We start from the raw sequence: 6000 nt of genomic DNA, 5'->3' as shown, positions 1-6000 counted from the left end.
GAGTGGAGAATGTCAGCACCACCATCTAAATATGACTCATCTCTTTGTGTCCCTAGTTCGTCAACTGTCAGGTGGGCTGGACATAGAAGCTTCCCTGTGAGACGCTAGGGGTCTTAAGTGAACTCATACATTTTTTTAAAGTTTGTTTATTTCCTTTGACAGAGATGGAGACAGAGACAGCACCAGTGGGGCAGGGGCAGAGAGAGAGGGAGAGAGAATCCCGAGCAGGCTCCTCACCGTCAGCACAGAGCCCTTTGTGGGGCTCAGACTCGTAAACCATGAGATCATGACCTGAGCCGAAATCAAGAGTCAGACTCTCAACCGACTGAGCCACCCAGGTAGGTGCCCGATGAGTTCATATTTGTGAAGCACTTAAAACAATGCGTGTTTCTTAAATAAAACACAAACGGACCTTTATCGAACATTTACAATGTGCAGGCACCGTTTTAGAAGTAATGTCTCACTGAAGGGTGTTGGAAACGGTGGCACCTTCAGAGGTACGGTGAAGACCTCTGGGCTCCGGCCTCTTGTGTTAGCTGCTCACTAACGACCTGCTGCTTCAGCGGCCGAGGCCAGGAAGGTGTGTATGAACACGTGCTGATTCCATAGAATCCACTGGCGAAGAAATAAATGGCACTCGGTGCTTTCGGTTTTATAGAACGAAGACAGAGGAGCTGACACTGGTCATTTGGTCTTTGAAGGTGGCACAACAAAATCTCAGAGAAGGAAAAGCATGAGGTTTTGTTAACTGACAAGTCCTGGGGTCAAGAAGTCAACTTAATTTTTCTTAATCCTGTATTGCCAAACTTCTCCATATAGCATGGGTTTGGACAGCTGTCAAAACACTTGGGGAAATACTGCCCTTTATAAACCCCACAAGTCAGGGGAAGTTGACCACCGGTTTCCCTGAAGCGGCCCTAATGGGGATGCATTAGGTTTTTACATAAAGGAAGCAGGGTGGCTGGGAAAGGCCCTCTCTTTCCCCTTCCCTCTCCTTCCTACCCCTTACTTCCTCAGATGGCTAGTATCTTGGATCTCTACTGGGGAGGCCAAACCCTTCTATTAGGAATCAACCCATACTTGCTGCCTGGGGTCTGAGCCGTTGGGCTCCTCCCCCATCAGACCTGCTCTTCCCCATCCCCTCCCTCTGAGCCTCACACACTCTTAGCACACTCCCTTTTCCTCCTTGCCTCCCCCCCGCCCCCCCCCCCCAGATGTGGGAGCACTCAATGCATTTTGCTGCTCCTTGGTCTCCTGCCTGTTTCTTACCTCAGAGTCACCTCCCTGGGGGGCAGGGCTCCATTCTGTTTTGTCCCTGCTGGAGAATGAGGCCTCACGGCACCACCACATAACAAATGGGCTCTGAAATAGTTGGCAGGTGAGTGAATGGTTGGCTGGCCTCCGTGGGGTTGCTGGGAGGAGTAAGTGACTGGTATGTAACAGGTGATCATGAAATACGTGTTCACTCATTCCCTGTCCTCATTGCCTGTATGGACTGATGTTGGTTCTTTCCTCCGTGGACAGAGACTCTAGGAAGGTGCTGAAAACCCTAGAGGGGAGTCAGAGCAGTCAGTGGCTGGTGGCTCAGAGCCCCACCGCCCAGGGAAGGTGTACTGGCGCCGGATGATCAAGGAGAGGCATCCAGAGTCCCCGGGACGATCCAGCGGGGCGGAAATGAGGAAGGTTTTCCCTGGTTTCTGGCACACGCAGGGGAGAAAGGCAGTCTCCCTGGCCTCCTGACATTCCATTGTTCTAGAACCACAAGGTAAGGACACGAAGGAGCCCCCAGGAGACCTCAGCTCAATCTGTCTTCCTCTCTCAGGTGTGGACTGGCAGCTCGAGAGGTGAAAGGTCTTCCTCTTCACCGCCCTGGGACGGGAGCATAGGTCATGGGCCTCCTTGGACCTTGAGGACCGGGTCCCAGCTGCGTGTGACCCACTGTTTCTTGGTGTCTAGACTCATCTCTCTTAAAAATTCTTTCTTGGACACAAATTGTGCTCACATTCCCTGCATCCCTGCAGTTTTCACGTTACATCTTCAAAGGAAGAGAAAGAAAAGGCTTCTTTTCATTGCACACGACCATTTCTGGTTTCACAACCCACATGGACAGATCCTTCTGCGTGGGCTGCGTTCAGGGAGAAGACACGTCTTCTACTCTCCTACTTCCTTCTGAGGCCGGGAGACAAAAGCCACCCCTTGGAGTCATTTTAAAGGCCACAGGGAAGTCAATTTTAAGGGAAAGAACCCTTCTTCCACTGATGCAAATGGAATGAGCTCCAATGGTTTCCTTTTAGAAATCACATTCTGCAGATATAGGACAGCCAGCGTCGTTTGATTAAGTAAACAGGCAAATAAGGAACAAGAACGCCGGGAGGGCACAGTTTTCGGTCAAGGTCCTGTTGGAGCCAGTGAGGGTATGTCCCCCTTCCAAAGACTGGCGCAAGCTTTAATTCTCAAAAGTTCCCTGCGTGAGTGATACTGCTTATTTTAAATTTACTGCTGGCACAGTAAATGGGCAACGCTTTCCCAGAATCTTCCATAAACTCGGTTGCCAGGTTCCGCCTCCCATAATCGTCCAAGCCCTTGTCCATCTTTTTTCATGGTCCACCAGGACCTTCAAGGAGAATTCTTCAGGTTCCCTGTTTACTTCTTCGAAAGGAAGTGTCGTCCAAGATTGACACTGGGTGGCTCAACATATCTCTGATAGCCTGTTTTCTGGGATCCAAACATCTGTAGACTCTTTTTGCAAAACCTCAGACTCCTGGCCTGAGTAGACGTTTCGAAAAAGACTTGCCAAGTGCTTTTAAATCTTAGAACCGTGGCTGGAGCCGTGGAAGATATTTGTTGAATGGAAACCACCGGAATACCAGTTAATGGAGGTTTATGACCGTGGTCATTGTAACCTGCCATAATACCAGGATCTGGGAACAGCAATCCTTTTTTTTTTTTTTTTTGAAAGTCACAGGTATGCCGAATTTAAGATGTAAAATTGAATGTACTTTTAAATGAAAAAGAAATGTCTTGTTTTTCACCTCTGCGTTCAAATTCTTCACCTCGACGCTCAAAGGAGATACAGAACAAAATCAAGTGTAGAATTTTACAGAGGCCTCGGGGCGGGGGGGTGGGGTGGTCAGTCCCGACTTCCTGCTCAGGTTCTTTTTTTTTTTTTTTTTTTTAATTTTTTTTTTCAACGTTTTTTATTTATTTTTGGGACAGAGAGAGACAGAGCATGAACGGGGGAGGGGCAGAGAGGGAGGGAGACACAGAATCGGAAACAGGCTCCAGGCTCCGAGCCATCAGCCCAGAGCCCGACGCGGGGCTCGAACTCACGGACCGCGAGATCGTGACCTGGCTGAAGTCGGACGCTCAACCGACTGAGCCACCCAGGCGCCCCTCTTTGTTTTCTTTTTTTTTTTTTTTTTTAATTTTTTTTTCAACGTTTTTTATTTATTTTTGGGACAGAGAGAGACAGAGCATGAACGGGGGAAGGGCAGAGAGAGAGAGAGAGACACAGAATCGGAAACAGGCTCCAGGCTCCGAGCCATCAGCCCAGAGCCCGACGCGGGGCTCGAACTCACGGACCGCGAGATCGTGACCTGGCTGAAGTCGGACGCTCAACGGACTGCGCCACCCAGGCGCCCCACCTTTATCTATTTTTGAGACAGAGAGAGACAGAGCATGAACGGGGAAGGGGCAGAGAGAGAGGGAGACACAGAATCGGAAGCAGGCTGCAGGCTCCGAGCCATCAGCCCAGAGCCCGACGCGGGGCTCGAACTCACGGACCGCGGGGGGGGTGGGGTGGTCAGTCCCGACTTCCTGCTCAGGTTCTAATTCTCTTCTCCACCCGGCCATTTCCAGCTCCAAATTGCAGAAAAATATTCCAAGTTATTCCCAGCTCAAATATGCTTTTAAAAGTAGATTTAATAATATAGTGGTGATGTTTGTTTAGAGGAGGAATCTGGATTTGTATTTCTGAAAGGCACCTTCAACAGAGATATTTGAAAGAAATGATATTTTAGGAAAGCCTAAACAGGCCATACAAATTTAGTATTTTTCAGATCCTATTTGGGGCTGTATAAAGACTAAATCTGTATTATGTGTGAAGAACGTATTCTCATGAAACACCATATTTTGTCAAATTATTTGTAGAATAACATTAAGTTCTTCTAAAAATGACCTTTCCCCCCTGATTTCAAAGGGCTGTGTAACACAAAGAGATAGGGTAGGTCCCCTGATGATTAAGGTCATTCTGGAGCCAGAACCCTGTAACAAGGCTATAGCCGTGAGCAGGTTATGTATTCTCCCTCGCCTTTGTTTTCCCATCTGTCAAATGGGTACAATGGCACCATCGAAGTAAAATGGCTTTGGGGAGGTATAAATGTTTAAACGCTTCAAGCTGTGCTTTGCGCCAAGTTCAGTGCCCCACTCACCTTGTGGCAATTTGCCAAGTTGGGAAGGTACCATGGAGGAAACAAAAGTCACTCGTTTTCCATCACTCACAGAAACCACTGACAGCCTTTTAACATTTCACTTCTTCCTTCCCATTTTATAAGCCGTTTGAGAGTGTGCTTTTGATAAAAACGCTCATACCTTTGTCTCACTTAACACATCGTGGGCCACTTATATATATTTCAATTATTTGTCAACTTTCTGTGCCCCTTCCATAATTAGGTTATTACCCTATTGGGAGATACTTAGGCTGTTTCCAAAAACATAAAACACATAAAAAAAAGTTCTTTCCTTATTCTATGGAGCTACCTCTAAACCAGAGTGGTTTTATCTTCTCAGCTAGCAAAGTAACAAGCATTTCTGAAAACCCTACAGAGCATGAGGTGTTAGACACAGGTTACATTGTTACATTGTTAAAACATACTGGCAATGAAACCTTTTTACCTGTGTGTGGGGTAAAAAGCCACGGGTCTGAAGAATAGTAACAACATAAAATAGGGGAACAGTTTCTGTGTTCTCAGCAGAGCCAACCTCAAATACTTCACATGTATTCACTCGTACCTTGCAGCCACTTGAAGAGGTCGTCCTGTTAATTATCTCCATTGAACAGATGGGAAAACTGAGGCACTGAGGTGTTAAGTGACTTGCCCACGGTCACTAGTCTAGTAATTTGCAGAGACGGGATTTGAATCTGGGAAATTACCTTCAGAAACTATATTTTCAGCCCCTTAACCTACTCTTCTCTTTCTTTCTTTTTCTTTCTTTCTTTCTTTCTTTCTTTCTTTCTTTCAGAGAGAGAGCACATGCGTGCGGGAAAGGGGCAGAGGGAGAGGAGAGAATCTTTAGCAAGCTCTATACCCAGCAGGGAGCACAACTCCGGGCTTGATCTCACTACCGTGAGATCATGAGGAGCCAAAATCAAGAGTCAGATGCTTAACCCACTGAACCACCCAGTCGCCCAGACGGCCCCTGTCTTAAGTAGGCTGTTTATTTAACCAGGAATGCCCTCCCGCTGCTCTCCTTTCTTTGTTCTTTATGGGATAGAAACTAGAAAGGTCAAGTAAATGTTGGCAAGTGGATACTTTTCCTGAATACAATGGCTCGGATGGGCTCTCCCACAATGAACGGGTTAGGCGTTTGGTTTTCTGCACTTTAATTCAGAGCTGGATCCAAATCTCAGTGGATGTTTCCCACCCTATTTTGCATTGGGGTATGGTCTAACTTTGGAGAGCATGACTACGTTGTTTTCAAAGAAGCACTTCTGTTTCTGCAGATCAGGTCTATTTCACAGAAACTACATCTGCTGTGAAGAAGGGGGGGCAGCTGGAAAAAACAGAGCACCCACCGTCTTTTCTGGGTAGGTGTTTCGCAACCAGCCATCCAGTACAGAGCGGAACAACAACTTTCCATTTTCCCGCCTTTCCCCAAGTTGCACAAATAACATAACAATCCGACATCTGCTTACACTCGCCTGGGCCAGAGGAGAGTCGAGTGAGGGGACAGAACCCACGTGCACCTATATTCAAGAGGTGCTTCCTGAGAGAAAGGAGC

Source organism: Neofelis nebulosa, chromosome 5 (genome assembly GCF_028018385.1).
Source record: "Neofelis nebulosa isolate mNeoNeb1 chromosome 5, mNeoNeb1.pri, whole genome shotgun sequence".
Lineage (NCBI taxonomy): Eukaryota > Metazoa > Chordata > Mammalia > Carnivora > Felidae > Neofelis > Neofelis nebulosa.
Note: the sequence above shows the minus strand (reverse complement) of the source record.